This window comes from Tenebrio molitor, unplaced genomic scaffold (assembly GCF_963966145.1).
Source record: "Tenebrio molitor unplaced genomic scaffold, icTenMoli1.1 SCAFFOLD_734, whole genome shotgun sequence".
NCBI classification, from domain to species: domain Eukaryota; kingdom Metazoa; phylum Arthropoda; class Insecta; order Coleoptera; family Tenebrionidae; genus Tenebrio; species Tenebrio molitor.
The window spans coordinates 1-19,212 of NW_027184216.1; the positions used below are offsets into that span (position 1 = coordinate 1).

At 40.8% G+C, this 19,212-nt stretch overlaps 2 non-coding genes across 2 annotated transcripts; both read right to left on the minus strand.

Annotated features, from left to right (window-relative positions):
* Positions 1-5,303: 5,303 nt before the first annotated feature.
* On the minus strand, positions 5,304-5,423 carry LOC138140993 (5S ribosomal RNA). The gene has a single exon (XR_011162895.1). It is a non-coding gene; the product is annotated as a 5S ribosomal RNA (ribosomal RNA).
* Positions 5,424-15,587: 10,164 nt separating this feature from the next.
* On the minus strand, positions 15,588-15,707 carry LOC138140994 (5S ribosomal RNA). Its single transcript, XR_011162896.1, has one exon. It is a non-coding gene; the product is annotated as a 5S ribosomal RNA (ribosomal RNA).
* Positions 15,708-19,212: the final 3,505 nt, after the last annotated feature.

Genomic DNA, 19,212 nt, shown 5'->3' on the forward strand with positions numbered 1-19,212 from the left:
GTCTGTTGTTGCCCGGTGAGTTGGCCAAGCACGCCGTCTCCGAAGGTACCAAAGCCGTCACCAAGTACACCAGTTCGAAATAGATGTTTTTCGTTTTCGACACATTTATAAACGGTTCTTTTCAGAACCACAAAAACTCTCGAACAAAAAAGAAAAAGACGTGAAACAGCGATTTTTAATTAACTTTTATTATGTCATTATTATTATTATTAGGTTTCATGCATTATCGGTATTTTGCACCCATGCCTATCCAACTTGTAGTTATGTGGTTATTGTATTCGAAATAATTTAGTTGATTGAGGTTATGTTATGAATAAATTTCTATTTTGCCAGAATACAACTCTTCGGAAGAAGAAATCAAATAAACAATCGTACATCTGCTGAACAACCTAGTTGATGGTTGATGGATTTGCATTACCCAGCATATAGCCTAAATGTTCATCTTTAGTGAAATTAAAATTACTTAGCTTTTTTAAGAAAGAAAAAATTAGAACGAATTCTCATCGAAAAAACCGCGATTCCTACAAATGATACAGATGGTTTTGTAGTCGCGTATGTTATTGAATACAATGAGCCGACATTTTTCCGACTCTTTGTTTCATCGAAAACGTTGTTGACATTAGCAAGGAACGTTAAGGATTCCCTGAAACAGACAATTTCACTGTTTTGGAATAGCAGTATGTGCAAATGAGAGGACAGAAGACTTTGAAAAAAGGAGTGAACAAAACTGTACTTTAGTACAGAATGTTATGTTTATTTTAATTTCAATTGTTCCTGTTTTAATGAGATTTTTTATGTTCCTAAATCATTTTCTATTTTTTTTTTCATTAGAGAAGAGTTATTGTCGAGTTATTATCTCTACCTAGCATAAAAATTAAAATACTTTGCAACATTACGTTATTATACATTGCATATCTGACATAAAATACTTGCAAAAATTACTTAGCTAATTAATATTACGCATGACAACTCACATTATTTACTTTGCAAAACATTATAGAATACATAACAGATAATTGTGACCCTGTGTATTGTTCATTGGAATTAAAATAAAAAAAACGTGATTTCGTCAATCGCCGTTATTTGCGACTTCAGGCAACTGTCGCTAAGAGCTATTTTTGTTTCTCCGTTCAATTTCCCGATAAAATCGTCGACTTAGTTATTAACTAAGTTCTTCAGTTAGGTGGTATCAACAATACCACAATAGCCATGTTGCCGGAGTTTTTTGATAAAAGACTTGCTAGTTGGAATACAGAAAATATTTACCAAACACCTATTCACGATAATAAACCGGGGCACTATTGTGGGTTTTCGGTTGGTTTTATATTATATTAGGTACTCACCCTTCGTAACGTGTCTCCACGAAAAAACGTCACTTTCACACTAACCACCTTTCGTTTTAACTCTCGCGACGATAACTGAAATGTTGACGCGCGCCGGACAGATTCACGGACATACAACCACCCACCCACCCCGCGCCCCGGTTTCCGTCTGGACTGGTTCTGTCGTCCGAGTGAGTGCCAAAAATTAGCGTTCGTCTATTAAATGATTGTCGGATGATGATTATTGACGGACACTTTTATCGCACCCGATCACACTTTAGTTACTACCTACGTTTAGTATCGACGACGCATCGTTTCGATTATTGAAATTCGAATTGAATTTTTTTTTTTTCTAGTTTTCGACGTAGATTCGCGTGACACAAATATTATGAGCCTTTTTGGATCGATTTCGTGTGCATCACGCCATTTCTACGGGCGAACGTGAATGTGTGATGTTGACGTGATGGAAGCAACGTTTAGGCAATCCGCATTACGTATTACTATCAATTATATTTTAAACGAATGAAAACTTCAATTCAGAAGTGTGATAATCCCGATCCATTCAAGTTTTGTTAATTTTAGATTAAAAATGCGTGAGTATTGTACTATTGCTAACGATGCCAAAACATCGCATATTCAATGTAAAAAGAACAAGAGCAACGGGCCATTAAGTTAATTTAAAAATAACTCGTACCGGATAAGTCGAATACGTATCCAGGGAAAATTTATTAATTTTAAAATTGACCGGCGGAAACAGGTTCTCGCCTCCCACCACTTTTGTGTAGCGGCCGCCAAATCAATTTTGTTTTTATATAATTGATTCAAAAAATTGAAATTCACGCATAGTTATCTGTGCCTGAAGTGGGTCATTTTCATTGCATTGTTAGTAAGATCGAAACCATAGAAACCATACAAAACGCATACGACTATTTCTGTTTTTCATTTCACGCACTGTTTTTTATTAGTTACCTAGCAACATGGTCACTGCATTGAAACTTCAGAGTTCCTTCAAAAATTTGAATTTTTAATTTCAATTTTTTGAATCAATGATTTAATATAAAAATAACTATTGTGGAAAACAGCAAAAAATAAAATAATACCACTAATTGGCGGCTGGTCAGGATAGACCTAACGTTCGAAATTTAGAAAAATATTTTTTTTATTTTAATACTGTTACTTTTCTAATGAAGTGCGAAATAAGTTGTGCCCCATAGCTATCTTTTTTATTTTTCACTACGACAATTACAAAGTGTTGATATTCACAACTTTTCGTGAGCACTTCGATAGAAATGAACAAGAACGCAGGAAAATTCCACACCGAATATTAATATTCTGTCTTGGCCCATGTTTACTTTTATCTACCGCAAAACAAAATGTTCGGATTTGTCAGGGGTATTCTGATTTAAAAAAAGAAGAACATTTGACGAATATTTTAAGTCTCAAACGTTTGGAAAATAATGCAACAACAATTCATAGACTACAAAAAAGCCTATGATTCAGTACCACATTCATGGTTAATTAAAATTCTTAAAATTTATAAAATTAATATTAAATTAAATCACCTTCTTTATATGGATGACATAAAACTTAACAATAACTGAAAATCAATCAATATGTCGTGGTCATTACGAAAATTTAGAATATATAACTAAAGAAGGAGAAATCATTAAAAATTTAAATAAAGGAGAATTTTATAAATATTTAGGTATTAATCAATCAAATCAAATTAAATCTATTCTTTTGGTGTTATAAAATGGTCCAAAACTAATTTAAAGAATATAAATATTCAAACTAGAGTTCTCTTTACAAAATTTTGTAAACATCACCCCAAATCTGCTGTTGAAAGATTTAATTTACCACGCGAAAATGGTGGTAGGTGGTTTTTCAAATCTAGAAATTCTACAACACAATCAAATTGCTTCACTAAAAAATTATTTTCTCAATAGAGCTCGTGATATGACACTATAGCAAATATAAAACAAAAGTCTTTACATGGGAGATATTTTAAAGAGCTGAGGGTTTTATATTTGCAATACAAGATCTTGCACCGTTTTGGCTCACAGCGAATATAAAAAACGTCATGATATATTCGCAAAAATTATACACATGAATTTAGCAGTTAAATTCAATTTATTAAAGGATACACAACCACATTACATTTATAAACCAGAAAGTTGTTTAGAAAATGACAATTACAAATTATATTTTGATCGCACAGTTTTAACTGACATTCACATTCAGCATAACAGACCAGACATTATTATTTTAAATAAACAACAAAAGCAAGCATATCTTTTAGATATAGCTGTTCCAAATTCACACAATATAACACAGACATATAATACAAAAATTAATAAATATATTATTATAATTTCAGCAACAGGAATAGTACCGCAATCTCTTTTTAAAAATTTAAAAATTTTGGACTTAGAGAACACATAAAACACAAAAAAGTCAAAATGTGGAGGCGAGACGCCGGTAATTATGTTGATAAGCACTGCACTACTGCCGCCGGGTGGAGGTGGGATACGAAAAGAAGATGCTCTCACTGCTCTCACTCACAATAAGTTCGGAAAAACCGAATTTTATTATCGTATTTAATTGACGTCACAGTTACTTTGGCGAAACAGGAGCTCGCTTTTCGAAGGCATGATGAAAAAGACAGACGAATCAATTTGATATATAAAACCTAACAGGAACGGCTGGTCCATGAGGTCATTTGGGTAATGACCCCCTAAAAAATAAAGGTTTTACCCAACACCAGCCGCGACTGCAATGTACACAAGACTATGACTGCTACATATTATGTTATTTCAACCAAATCAGAAGTACAATAATTTTGAAAAGTAAGTGCAATGTATACTTCTAAATCTATCTAAATTTATTAATATGTAATTTTTTTCAAAACTATCGATCTTTCTTTGAAACATTTTCAATTCACAATTCACTGTTGGAAGCGCTGTACTTTTTAGTATAAATACGTATACGAAAAATTAAAATAATAGTTGAATTAACACATCGTTAAATGTTACGAGGAACATAGTTTTTTGGATTACACAGCAAAATCTTGGAATTTCAGTCCGATATTACTCCATTGAGTCTTTGGACTCACAAATAAATACCTCGAAAAGCCGACAAACATCTGTCTAGAACTTTTCTAGTAACCAGAGGGTATCGTAAACGACCCGTGTTTAGACCTCTTTCGTGAAAGTGACCGACCGCCGGCGCCGCTCGATTTCGTCATAAATCTCAGCCGTACCCCCCACGATAATTGACAAGTCTGTCATACAGCCCTACCATTTAAAACCTTTATTCTCTTCGTTTTAAAAATAGTTTCGCATGGTTTTTCTCTCTTCTCGTTTTACAATGGTCCAGTGACTAATAAATGAGTGTTGTGTTATGAGTTTGTTCGAGCTCAAAAAAACGTGGTTCGAAATTGTTTAACGTTTAACGAATGGTAAGTTATTCTAGTTTTTATGTTGGTCTTAACGTGTTAGGGGCCAAGAATACAACATTGTCTGTCCATTATAACATAGAACTGATATGTTGAATTCAGATCTCTAATTATTTAAAAACCAAAAAAATAAAGCAGCAGTCAAAGTGGCATGTACGCGTAACCTAATATATATTTTTTTTACATTAAAAGATCGCCGTCTTCCTCGTCGCACTTACGACATTTGCATATGTTATCTTTGTTAAACTCACGGAAGGAATATAATGAACCGGTCACCCGTCCAAGTGCTGACCGCTGCCCGCGTGGCTTACCTTCGGTGATCGAACGACAACCTTTACCGTTTGACGAGTTTTTATTCTGCAATTGTTTACAATTAATCGACAAAAAAAATTGTTTTCTTAATTATCTAGTACTTAAAGCTATGAATCTACATTATACGGGTCTGTGCATGTTTCCGAATACCTGCACGAAAAACAAATCGGTTCGGTGGTTGCTATGGATTTCAAAAAAAAACAAAAAGTGTTGGGGGGCAACGGCACGCGGTGTTCCCAAGCGGTCACCCATCCAAGTACTGACCGCGCCCGACGTTGCTTAACTTCGGTGATCGGACGAGAACCGGTGCTTTTCAACGTGGTATGGCCGTTGCCGTGGTGTTTAGGTGTGATCGTTGGTGTAAAATATATTGCTTTTAACATTCCGATGCACGAATATGAACATCAAAACGCGATGCGTTTCGTTTCCGTATGCACTTACCCTCTGACGACCGACGTCGGACCGAACTAACGGGAAATCCCACAACAACCACCACGTCACGCTCTAACGACAAGAGAGACTACTAGACGGACTGGCGATCTCCCGCGTCGCACATTTTTCGACCGCCGGCGGCGGTGGAAAATCCAGAATTTCACCCCACCTACCGCGCTGCTTGCTCCGACGACGACGAGATTCCCACATTTGGATCGACCGAAATATGTAAGTAATATCAGGAAGTTCCGATTTTCGAGAGGAGACCTGTGTTTCTATTTACCTATCTATAATAATTATCGTTATAATCATCATATCATTATTATTATTATTAACATTATTATTTATTACCATTATTATTATTATTATTATTATTTATCGTCCCTCGGATTCGGCGATCTTCGAAAATCCAAGTTGGACCGTTAGACATTCGAACGCGGTGTGCGTGGCTGACGAGTTGTTATTTTTGGCGTTTTTTCTTCGATCTTCACCCCGACTTCGGACGACGCAGGTCGGACACGAAATTACGAAGAGAGAAAGACGGAAGAAAGGAAGAAAACCTGAAGATCCGTCGAAGAAAATATCGGAAAACTCGTAGGTGCGGCATCGGTCGGACGATGAAGACCGTCTCCTTTCGGATGATCCTCTCGACGGACTTTCGGCCGTCCCGAAGGGTCCGGACGGCAACGGGACCCGTCGTCGACTCGTCCCGTTTCAACTTCCGCCGAAAACGATCGACCTGAACGTCGGAGAGGCGGTTCGCGGCATCCTGTTGTCGGAATTGCCTCGGTTCGAACACCAGGTCCTTTCTGTGCTTCGACCGTTTCGGAAGCGTTTGGCGACGCGAAGATGTCGTAAAATCGAGAAGGTGGCGCGGTATTCCGGGAAGAGATGGACCAATATTTCGGCGAACGAAATATGGATTCCCGGAATCGACGCGTCTACCCCGCACCGCCGACGTAAACCGTCGGTCCCGAATCGAAACCGTGACGACCCGGATTTAGGGCTGGTGGTTGGAGGGGCGTGTACCTGATTCGAAACCCACCGACGTTCCGAGACGAACTTCGCTATCTCCAGGGAAACTTCGGAAACCGAGTTCGGCCAGCTTGATCACACGGTGGCGATGGTGATCGAGGAAAGAGGACGATGCCATCACGCGGGCAACGATTCCGAGGCCTGCAATTTCTTCGACGGCGGACGCGGTGCGCGTTCAGTCTTCCGTCCGCAGTGGCGACTATTTTATAAAGACTTAGAAAATTTTTTTGTTCAATTCTCGTTCACGAGTGCTCGAAGTGTACGTGTGTGAGCAAGTGTTTTTTCAATAATTATTATTAACTTTTAACGTTTTAACGTGAAAGATGGCCGACGTCGAAAATCAAACAGCATCATCGGTCACCACCGGTTCCGCTGCCACCCCTCAATCCCACGCGAAGAAAGAGAAAAAAGCGAAAAATCCCAGGGCGAAACCGTCCCATCCTCCGACATCCGAGATGGTAAACAACGCCATCAAGGGACTCAAGGAACGCGGAGGATCGTCTCTTCAGGCCATCAAGAAGTTCGTCGCCGCAAATTACAAAGTCGACGCCGAAAAGGTCGCCCCTTTCATCAAGAAATATCTGAAAGGCGCCGTGGCGTCGGGATCTCTGGTTCAGACGAAAGGTAAGGGCGCGTCGGGTTCGTTCAAGCTCGCCTCGTCCACCTCCGGTGGTGCCAAAGTCGCCTCCGCCTCCGACAAGAGGAAACCCGCTTCGTCCGCCGCATCCAAGACGAAAAAATCATCCGCCAAACGTACCGCCGTCGCGACGACTTCCGACAAGGCTTCCTCGAAGACAGCCAAAAAACAAGCCTCCCCCAAAGCGAAGAAGACTGCTGCCGAAAAGAAGAGCGCCGTCGCTGCCTCCGCCGCCGCAGCGAAAGCCAAGAAATCGGCCGCCTCCTCGGCAGAAAAGAAAACTAGAGCCGCCCCGAAACCCCGATCGCCTTCCAAAGCGAAGAAATCTAACAAGGCTGGTCCGACTAAAAAACCCAAAGCACCCAAACCCAAGACAGCCAAAGCCATTCCTGTCAAGGTGAAAAAGGCCGCTTCGCCGAAGAGGAAAAAGTGAGAAACGTGGATGGATACTCGACTCATGTTCGTTCGGCTGTGCCTCGTTCCGACGTCATCATCGTACTACCGGCAACGGGGCACGCACAAATGGCCCTTTTCAGGGCCACACGATAATCTACGACGAAAAAAAGAAATAAAACTATCCTTACGGCGAAACCAAATAAAATAGATAGCATCAGCTGGCAGGTAGGTGATGACAGGATGCAATAAAATTTTACGAACGACCGCAACCCAACCCGAATCGAGAGGACCGACCGATTATTGACATTTTTATTTTATTCATTTCCGGTTGAAGGGCGATATATTTTTTTTTTTGCCTGTAAAGTTTGAGGTTCTGAAAAGAACCGATTTTTTTGTTATAAAATTCGTGTTTCGTGTTGTTCTTCCGAAACACGATGTGGAAAAATTTAAGCGCGTTCACCCCGAATACGTCTGGCAAGTTGGATGTCCTTTGGCATGATGGTTACACGTTTGGCGTGGATGGCGCACAAATTCGTGTCCTCGAACAGACCGACCAAGTAAGCTTCGCTCGCTTCCTGGAGGGCCATCACGGCGGAGCTTTGGAAGCGCAAATCGGTTTTGAAATCCTGAGCGATCTCCCTCACCAAACGTTGAAAGGGAAGCTTGCGGATGAGCAACTCGGTACTTTTCTGGTAACGACGGATCTCACGCAGAGCCACGGTACCAGGTCTGTAACGGTGGGGCTTCTTGACGCCGCCAGTGGCGGGAGCGCTTTTCCTGGCCGCTTTGGTAGCCAGTTGTTTCCTGGGGGCTTTTCCTCCGGTGGACTTGCGTGCGGTCTGCTTGGTCCTGGCCATTTCGAATGAAACGAATGAAAAACAAAACTGACAATTATTAAAATCGACTCTGACGATCGTTAGACGTGCACGCGTCGAAAGGTAAACGGGTACTAAAAATTCCGCCATATTAAATTGTACTTTTATACGTGAACAAAGTCAACGGCTGACTTCGTCGATTGGTCGATGGTGAACCGTTGAATCTATATAAGGCTCCGTTAGTTGAAATTTTGCGGTAGTTGACTTCCTAGGGACGAGGTGTGCAGGTATTTTGTGTCAGTTGAAATAATCTGAAAAGATGACCGGTCGCGGTAAAGGAGGCAAAGGATTGGGAAAAGGAGGAGCGAAGCGTCATCGCAAAGTCCTGCGTGACAACATCCAGGGCATCACGAAACCCGCTATCAGAAGATTGGCTCGTCGTGGCGGCGTGAAACGTATTTCCGGTTTGATCTACGAAGAAACTCGCGGAGTCCTGAAAGTGTTCTTGGAAAATGTCATCCGAGATGCCGTCACCTACACGGAACACGCCAAACGTAAAACCGTGACAGCGATGGACGTCGTCTACGCTTTGAAACGTCAAGGACGCACCCTCTACGGTTTCGGAGGTTAATTTCCTGGCGCTCTTCACCGTTCGAGAAAACCAGAATAAAATACGAAATACAAAATCGGTTCTTTTCAGAACCACAAAATAAAAATAAGAGGAAAAAAAAGAAACATGATGTTCTTTCGAGAAACAACGGACAATTATTACTAACTGACTACCTGATAAATGTACCAAGATCGTAAACACCCCTTGCTTTCCTTTTGGCATTGCAGTCGTAAATGATAATAATACAAAAAGAAAAGATGCATCGGTCATTTTACGAAAAAAAAAAGCTATAGTGGCCCTGAGAAGGGCCGATATTTTGAGTTTTCGCCACGGAGATGGATCGATCGTTCGTTTAAGGTTTCTTCTCGGTTTTTTTGGGTAAAAGTACGGCCTGAATGTTGGGTAAGACACCGCCTTGGGCGATCGTAACTCCGGACAGGAGTTTGTTCAATTCCTCGTCGTTTCTGATGGCCAGCTGCAGATGACGCGGTATAATACGTGTCTTCTTGTTGTCACGGGCAGCGTTTCCTGCCAATTCTAGAACTTCGGCGGCTAAGTACTCCATGACGGCGGCCAAATAGACGGGAGCTCCTGCACCGACGCGTTCCGCGTAATTTCCTTTTCTGAGAAGACGATGTATCCTACCCACCGGAAACTGGAGACCGGCACGGCTCGAACGGGATTTCGCTTTTCCCTTCACTTTACCTCCTTTACCGCGACCTGACATTTTAAGTTCGTTCGTTAGACACCACGAGAAGTAATAAAACTGACGGACGGGACTCGTCGATTGTAAAAGCTGGTAGCTGTGCTTCGAATTTATAGCCTCCGTGATAGGAGAATAGGACGTGACGATTGGTGGGAGCCCGTTTTCAGGTGGGGTTCTGGTGAACACACTACCTATCAGAAAGGTGGTGGTGCAAAGTTAACGCACGCACACGAGTCAGAGCAGTTCGCGAGTTTGTTGAATCGAATTGAATTGAAAAATGCCGCCGAAGACAAGTGGTAAGGCAGCCAAGAAGGCCGGGAAAGCTCAGAAGAACATTTCCAAGAGCGACAAAAAAAAGAAGCGCAGGAGGAAGGAGAGCTATGCCATCTACATCTACAAGGTGTTGAAACAAGTCCATCCCGACACCGGTATCTCTAGTAAGGCTATGAGCATAATGAACAGTTTCGTGAACGACATCTTCGAACGTATCGCCGCTGAAGCTTCCCGTCTGGCACACTACAACAAACGTTCGACGATCACCAGCAGAGAAATTCAAACTGCCGTGCGTCTGTTGTTGCCCGGTGAGTTGGCCAAGCACGCCGTCTCCGAAGGTACCAAAGCCGTCACCAAGTACACCAGTTCGAAATAGATGTTTTTCGTTTTCGACACATTTATAAACGGTTCTTTTCAGAACCACAAAAACTCTCGAACAAAAAAGAAAAAGACGTGAAACAGCGATTTTTAATTAACTTTTATTATGTCATTATTATTATTATTAGGTTTCATGCATTATCGGTATTTTGCACCCATGCCTATCCAACTTGTAGTTATGTGGTTATTGTATTCGAAATAATTTAGTTGATTGAGGTTATGTTATGAATAAATTTCTATTTTGCCAGAATACAACTCTTCGGAAGAAGAAATCAAATAAACAATCGTACATCTGCTGAACAACCTAGTTGATGGTTGATGGATTTGCATTACCCAGCATATAGCCTAAATGTTCATCTTTAGTGAAATTAAAATTACTTAGCTTTTTTAAGAAAGAAAAAATTAGAACGAATTCTCATCGAAAAAACCGCGATTCCTACAAATGATACAGATGGTTTTGTAGTCGCGTATGTTATTGAATACAATGAGCCGACATTTTTCCGACTCTTTGTTTCATCGAAAACGTTGTTGACATTAGCAAGGAACGTTAAGGATTCCCTGAAACAGACAATTTCACTGTTTTGGAATAGCAGTATGTGCAAATGAGAGGACAGAAGACTTTGAAAAAAGGAGTGAACAAAACTGTACTTTAGTACAGAATGTTATGTTTATTTTAATTTCAATTGTTCCTGTTTTAATGAGATTTTTTATGTTCCTAAATCATTTTCTATTTTTTTTTTCATTAGAGAAGAGTTATTGTCGAGTTATTATCTCTACCTAGCATAAAAATTAAAATACTTTGCAACATTACTTTATTATACATTGCATATCTGACATAAAATACTTGCAAAAATTACTTAGCTAATTAATATTACGCATGACAACTCACATTATTTACTTTGCAAAACATTATAGAATACATAACAGATAATTGTGACCCTGTGTATTGTTCATTGGAATTAAAATAAAAAAAACGTGATTTCGTCAATCGCCGTTATTTGCGACTTCAGGCAACTGTCGCTAAGAGCTATTTTTGTTTCTCCGTTCAATTTCCCGATAAAATCGTCGACTTAGTTATTAACTAAGTTCTTCAGTTAGGTGGTATCAACAATACCACAATAGCCATGTTGCCGGAGTTTTTTGATAAAAGACTTGCTAGTTGGAATACAGAAAATATTTACCAAACACCTATTCACGATAATAAACCGGGGCACTATTGTGGGTTTTCGGTTGGTTTTATATTATATTAGGTACTCACCCTTCGTAACGTGTCTCCACGAAAAAACGTCACTTTCACACTAACCACCTTTCGTTTTAACTCTCGCGACGATAACTGAAATGTTGACGCGCGCCGGACAGATTCACGGACATACAACCACCCACCCACCCCGCGCCCCGGTTTCCGTCTGGACTGGTTCTGTCGTCCGAGTGAGTGCCAAAAATTAGCGTTCGTCTATTAAATGATTGTCGGATGATGATTATTGACGGACACTTTTATCGCACCCGATCACACTTTAGTTACTACCTACGTTTAGTATCGACGACGCATCGTTTCGATTATTGAAATTCGAATTGAATTTTTTTTTTTTCTAGTTTTCGACGTAGATTCGCGTGACACAAATATTATGAGCCTTTTTGGATCGATTTCGTGTGCATCACGCCATTTCTACGGGCGAACGTGAATGTGTGATGTTGACGTGATGGAAGCAACGTTTAGGCAATCCGCATTACGTATTACTATCAATTATATTTTAAACGAATGAAAACTTCAATTCAGAAGTGTGATAATCCCGATCCATTCAAGTTTTGTTAATTTTAGATTAAAAATGCGTGAGTATTGTACTATTGCTAACGATGCCAAAACATCGCATATTCAATGTAAAAAGAACAAGAGCAACGGGCCATTAAGTTAATTTAAAAATAACTCGTACCGGATAAGTCGAATACGTATCCAGGGAAAATTTATTAATTTTAAAATTGACCGGCGGAAACAGGTTCTCGCCTCCCACCACTTTTGTGTAGCGGCCGCCAAATCAATTTTGTTTTTATATAATTGATTCAAAAAATTGAAATTCACGCATAGTTATCTGTGCCTGAAGTGGGTCATTTTCATTGCATTGTTAGTAAGATCGAAACCATAGAAACCATACAAAACGCATACGACTATTTCTGTTTTTCATTTCACGCACTGTTTTTTATTAGTTACCTAGCAACATGGTCACTGCATTGAAACTTCAGAGTTCCTTCAAAAATTTGAATTTTTAATTTCAATTTTTTGAATCAATGATTTAATATAAAAATAACTATTGTGGAAAACAGCAAAAAATAAAATAATACCACTAATTGGCGGCTGGTCAGGATAGACCTAACGTTCGAAATTTAGAAAAATATTTTTTTTATTTTAATACTGTTACTTTTCTAATGAAGTGCGAAATAAGTTGTGCCCCATAGCTATCTTTTTTATTTTTCACTACGACAATTACAAAGTGTTGATATTCACAACTTTTCGTGAGCACTTCGATAGAAATGAACAAGAACGCAGGAAAATTCCACACCGAATATTAATATTCTGTCTTGGCCCATGTTTACTTTTATCTACCGCAAAACAAAATGTTCGGATTTGTCAGGGGTATTCTGATTTAAAAAAAGAAGAACATTTGACGAATATTTTAAGTCTCAAACGTTTGGAAAATAATGCAACAACAATTCATAGACTACAAAAAAGCCTATGATTCAGTACCACATTCATGGTTAATTAAAATTCTTAAAATTTATAAAATTAATATTAAATTAAATCACCTTCTTTATATGGATGACATAAAACTTAACAATAACTGAAAATCAATCAATATGTCGTGGTCATTACGAAAATTTAGAATATATAACTAAAGAAGGAGAAATCATTAAAAATTTAAATAAAGGAGAATTTTATAAATATTTAGGTATTAATCAATCAAATCAAATTAAATCTATTCTTTTGGTGTTATAAAATGGTCCAAAACTAATTTAAAGAATATAAATATTCAAACTAGAGTTCTCTTTACAAAATTTTGTAAACATCACCCCAAATCTGCTGTTGAAAGATTTAATTTACCACGCGAAAATGGTGGTAGGGGTTTTTCAAATCTAGAAATTCTACAACACAATCAAATTGCTTCACTAAAAAATTATTTTCTCAATAGAGCTCGTGATATGACACTATAGCAAATATAAAACAAAAGTCTTTACATGGGAGATATTTTAAAGAGCTGAGGGTTTTATATTTGCAATACAAGATCTTGCACCGTTTTGGCTCACAGCGAATATAAAAAACGTCATGATATATTCGCAAAAATTATACACATGAATTTAGCAGTTAAATTCAATTTATTAAAGGATACACAACCACATTACATTTATAAACCAGAAAGTTGTTTAGAAAATGACAATTACAAATTATATTTTGATCGCACAGTTTTAACTGACATTCACATTCAGCATAACAGACCAGACATTATTATTTTAAATAAACAACAAAAGCAAGCATATCTTTTAGATATAGCTGTTCCAAATTCACACAATATAACACAGACATATAATACAAAAATTAATAAATATATTATTATAATTTCAGCAACAGGAATAGTACCGCAATCTCTTTTTAAAAATTTAAAAATTTTGGACTTAGAGAACACATAAAACACAAAAAAGTCAAAATGTGGAGGCGAGACGCCGGTAATTATGTTGATAAGCACTGCACTACTGCCGCCGGGTGGAGGTGGGATACGAAAAGAAGATGCTCTCACTGCTCTCACTCACAATAAGTTCGGAAAAACCGAATTTTATTATCGTATTTAATTGACGTCACAGTTACTTTGGCGAAACAGGAGCTCGCTTTTCGAAGGCATGATGAAAAAGACAGACGAATCAATTTGATATATAAAACCTAACAGGAACGGCTGGTCCATGAGGTCATTTGGGTAATGACCCCCTAAAAAATAAAGGTTTTACCCAACACCAGCCGCGACTGCAATGTACACAAGACTATGACTGCTACATATTATGTTATTTCAACCAAATCAGAAGTACAATAATTTTGAAAAGTAAGTGCAATGTATACTTCTAAATCTATCTAAATTTATTAATATGTAATTTTTTTCAAAACTATCGATCTTTCTTTGAAACATTTTCAATTCACAATTCACTGTTGGAAGCGCTGTACTTTTTAGTATAAATACGTATACGAAAAATTAAAATAATAGTTGAATTAACACATCGTTAAATGTTACGAGGAACATAGTTTTTTGGATTACACAGCAAAATCTTGGAATTTCAGTCCGATATTACTCCATTGAGTCTTTGGACTCACAAATAAATACCTCGAAAAGCCGACAAACATCTGTCTAGAACTTTTCTAGTAACCAGAGGGTATCGTAAACGACCCGTGTTTAGACCTCTTTCGTGAAAGTGACCGACCGCCGGCGCCGCTCGATTTCGTCATAAATCTCAGCCGTACCCCCCACGATAATTGACAAGTCTGTCATACAGCCCTACCATTTAAAACCTTTATTCTCTTCGTTTTAAAAATAGTTTCGCATGGTTTTTCTCTCTTCTCGTTTTACAATGGTCCAGTGACTAATAAATGAGTGTTGTGTTATGAGTTTGTTCGAGCTCAAAAAAACGTGGTTCGAAATTGTTTAACGTTTAACGAATGGTAAGTTATTCTAGTTTTTATGTTGGTCTTAACGTGTTAGGGGCCAAGAATACAACATTGTCTGTCCATTATAACATAGAACTGATATGTTGAATTCAGATCTCTAATTATTTAAAAACCAAAAAAATAAAGCAGCAGTCAAAGTGGCATGTACGCGTAACCTAATATATATTTTTTTTACATTAAAAGATCGCCGTCTTCCTCGTCGCACTTACGACATTTGCATATGTTATCTTTGTTAAACTCACGGAAGGAATATAATGAACCGGTCACCCGTCCAAGTGCTGACCGCTGCCCGCGTGGCTTACCTTCGGTGATCGAACGACAACCTTTACCGTTTGACGAGTTTTTATTCTGCAATTGTTTACAATTAATCGACAAAAAAAATTGTTTTCTTAATTATCTAGTACTTAAAGCTATGAATCTACATTATACGGGTCTGTGCATGTTTCCGAATACCTGCACGAAAAACAAATCGGTTCGGTGGTTGCTATGGATTTCAAAAAAAAACAAAAAGTGTTGGGGGGCAACGGCACGCGGTGTTCCCAAGCGGTCACCCATCCAAGTACTGACCGCGCCCGACGTTGCTTAACTTCGGTGATCGGACGAGAACCGGTGCTTTTCAACGTGGTATGGCCGTTGCCGTGGTGTTTAGGTGTGATCGTTGGTGTAAAATATATTGCTTTTAACATTCCGATGCACGAATATGAACATCAAAACGCGATGCGTTTCGTTTCCGTATGCACTTACCCTCTGACGACCGACGTCGGACCGAACTAACGGGAAATCCCACAACAACCACCACGTCACGCTCTAACGACAAGAGAGACTACTAGACGGACTGGCGATCTCCCGCGTCGCACATTTTTCGACCGCCGGCGGCGGTGGAAAATCCAGAATTTCACCCCACCTACCGCGCTGCTTGCTCCGACGACGACGAGATTCCCACATTTGGATCGACCGAAATATGTAAGTAATATCAGGAAGTTCCGATTTTCGAGAGGAGACCTGTGTTTCTATTTACCTATCTATAATAATTATCGTTATAATCATCATATCATTATTATTATTATTAACATTATTATTTATTACCATTATTATTATTATTATTATTATTTATCGTCCCTCGGATTCGGCGATCTTCGAAAATCCAAGTTGGACCGTTAGACATTCGAACGCGGTGTGCGTGGCTGACGAGTTGTTATTTTTGGCGTTTTTTCTTCGATCTTCACCCCGACTTCGGACGACGCAGGTCGGACACGAAATTACGAAGAGAGAAAGACGGAAGAAAGGAAGAAAACCTGAAGATCCGTCGAAGAAAATATCGGAAAACTCGTAGGTGCGGCATCGGTCGGACGATGAAGACCGTCTCCTTTCGGATGATCCTCTCGACGGACTTTCGGCCGTCCCGAAGGGTCCGGACGGCAACGGGACCCGTCGTCGACTCGTCCCGTTTCAACTTCCGCCGAAAACGATCGACCTGAACGTCGGAGAGGCGGTTCGCGGCATCCTGTTGTCGGAATTGCCTCGGTTCGAACACCAGGTCCTTTCTGTGCTTCGACCGTTTCGGAAGCGTTTGGCGACGCGAAGATGTCGTAAAATCGAGAAGGTGGCGCGGTATTCCGGGAAGAGATGGACCAATATTTCGGCGAACGAAATATGGATTCCCGGAATCGACGCGTCTACCCCGCACCGCCGACGTAAACCGTCGGTCCCGAATCGAAACCGTGACGACCCGGATTTAGGGCTGGTGGTTGGAGGGGCGTGTACCTGATTCGAAACCCACCGACGTTCCGAGACGAACTTCGCTATCTCCAGGGAAACTTCGGAAACCGAGTTCGGCCAGCTTGATCACACGGTGGCGATGGTGATCGAGGAAAGAGGACGATGCCATCACGCGGGCAACGATTCCGAGGCCTGCAATTTCTTCGACGGCGGACGCGGTGCGCGTTCAGTCTTCCGTCCGCAGTGGCGACTATTTTATAAAGACTTAGAAAATTTTTTTGTTCAATTCTCGTTCACGAGGTGCTCGAAGTGTACGTGTGTGAGCAAGTGTTTTTTCAATAATTATTATTAACTTTTAACGTTTTAACGTGAAAGATGGCCGACGTCGAAAATCAAACAGCATCATCGGTCACCACCGGTTCCGCTGCCACCCCTCAATCCCACGCGAAGAAAGAGAAAAAAGCGAAAAATCCCAGGGCGAAACCGTCCCATCCTCCGACATCCGAGATGGTAAACAACGCCATCAAGGGACTCAAGGAACGCGGAGGATCGTCTCTTCAGGCCATCAAGAAGTTCGTCGCCGCAAATTACAAAGTCGACGCCGAAAAGGTCGCCCCTTTCATCAAGAAATATCTGAAAGGCGCCGTGGCGTCGGGATCTCTGGTTCAGACGAAAGGTAAGGGCGCGTCGGGTTCGTTCAAGCTCGCCTCGTCCACCTCCGGTGGTGCCAAAGTCGCCTCCGCCTCCGACAAGAGGAAACCCGCTTCGTCCGCCGCATCCAAGACGAAAAAATCATCCGCCAAACGTACCGCCGTCGCGACGACTTCCGACAAGGCTTCCTCGAAGACAGCCAAAAAACAAGCCTCCCCCAAAGCGAAGAAGACTGCTGCCGAAAAGAAGAGCGCCGTCGCTGCCTCCGCCGCCGCAGCGAAAGCCAAGAAATCGGCCGCCTCCTCGGCAGAAAAGAAAACTAGAGCCGCCCCGAAACCCCGATCGCCTTCCAAAGCGAAGAAATCTAACAAGGCTGGTCCGACTAAAAAACCCAAAGCACCCAAACCCAAGACAGCCAAAGCCATTCCTGTCAAGGTGAAAAAGGCCGCTTCGCCGAAGAGGAAAAAGTGAGAAACGTGGATGGATACTCGACTCATGTTCGTTCGGCTGTGCCTCGTTCCGACGTCATCATCGTACTACCGGCAACGGGGCACGCACAAATGGCCCTTTTCAGGGCCACACGATAATCTACGACGAAAAAAAGAAATAAAACTATCCTTACGGCGAAACCAAATAAAATAGATAGCATCAGCTGGCAGGTAGGTGATGACAGGATGCAATAAAATTTTACGAACGACCGCAACCCAACCCGAATCGAGAGGACCGACCGATTATTGACATTTTTATTTTATTCATTTCCGGTTGAAGGGCGATATATTTTTTTTTTTGCCTGTAAAGTTTGAGGTTCTGAAAAGAACCGATTTTTTTGTTATAAAATTCGTGTTTCGTGTTGTTCTTCCGAAACACGATGTGGAAAAATTTAAGCGCGTTCACCCCGAATACGTCTGGCAAGTTGGATGTCCTTTGGCATGATGGTTACACGTTTGGCGTGGATGGCGCACAAATTCGTGTCCTCGAACAGACCGACCAAGTAAGCTTCGCTCGCTTCCTGGAGGGCCATCACGGCGGAGCTTTGGAAGCGCAAATCGGTTTTGAAATCCTGAGCGATCTCCCTCACCAAACGTTGAAAGGGAAGCTTGCGGATGAGCAACTCGGTACTTTTCTGGTAACGACGGATCTCACGCAGAGCCACGGTACCAGGTCTGTAACGGTGGGGCTTCTTGACGCCGCCAGTGGCGGGAGCGCTTTTCCTGGCCGCTTTGGTAGCCAGTTGTTTCCTGGGGGCTTTTCCTCCGGTGGACTTGCGTGCGGTCTGCTTGGTCCTGGCCATTTCGAATGAAACGAATGAAAAACAAAACTGACAATTATTAAAATCGACTCTGACGATCGTTAGACGTGCACGCGTCGAAAGGTAAACGGGTACTAAAAATTCCGCCATATTAAATTGTACTTTTATACGTGAACAAAGTCAACGGCTGACTTCGTCGATTGGTCGATGGTGAACCGTTGAATCTATATAAGGCTCCGTTAGTTGAAATTTTGCGGTAGTTGACTTCCTAGGGACGAGGTGTGCAGGTATTTTGTGTCAGTTGAAATAATCTGAAAAGATGACCGGTCGCGGTAAAGGAGGCAAAGGATTGGGAAAAGGAGGAGCGAAGCGTCATCGCAAAGTCCTGCGTGACAACATCCAGGGCATCACGAAACCCGCTATCAGAAGATTGGCTCGTCGTGGCGGCGTGAAACGTATTTCCGGTTTGATCTACGAAGAAACTCGCGGAGTCCTGAAAGTGTTCTTGGAAAATGTCATCCGAG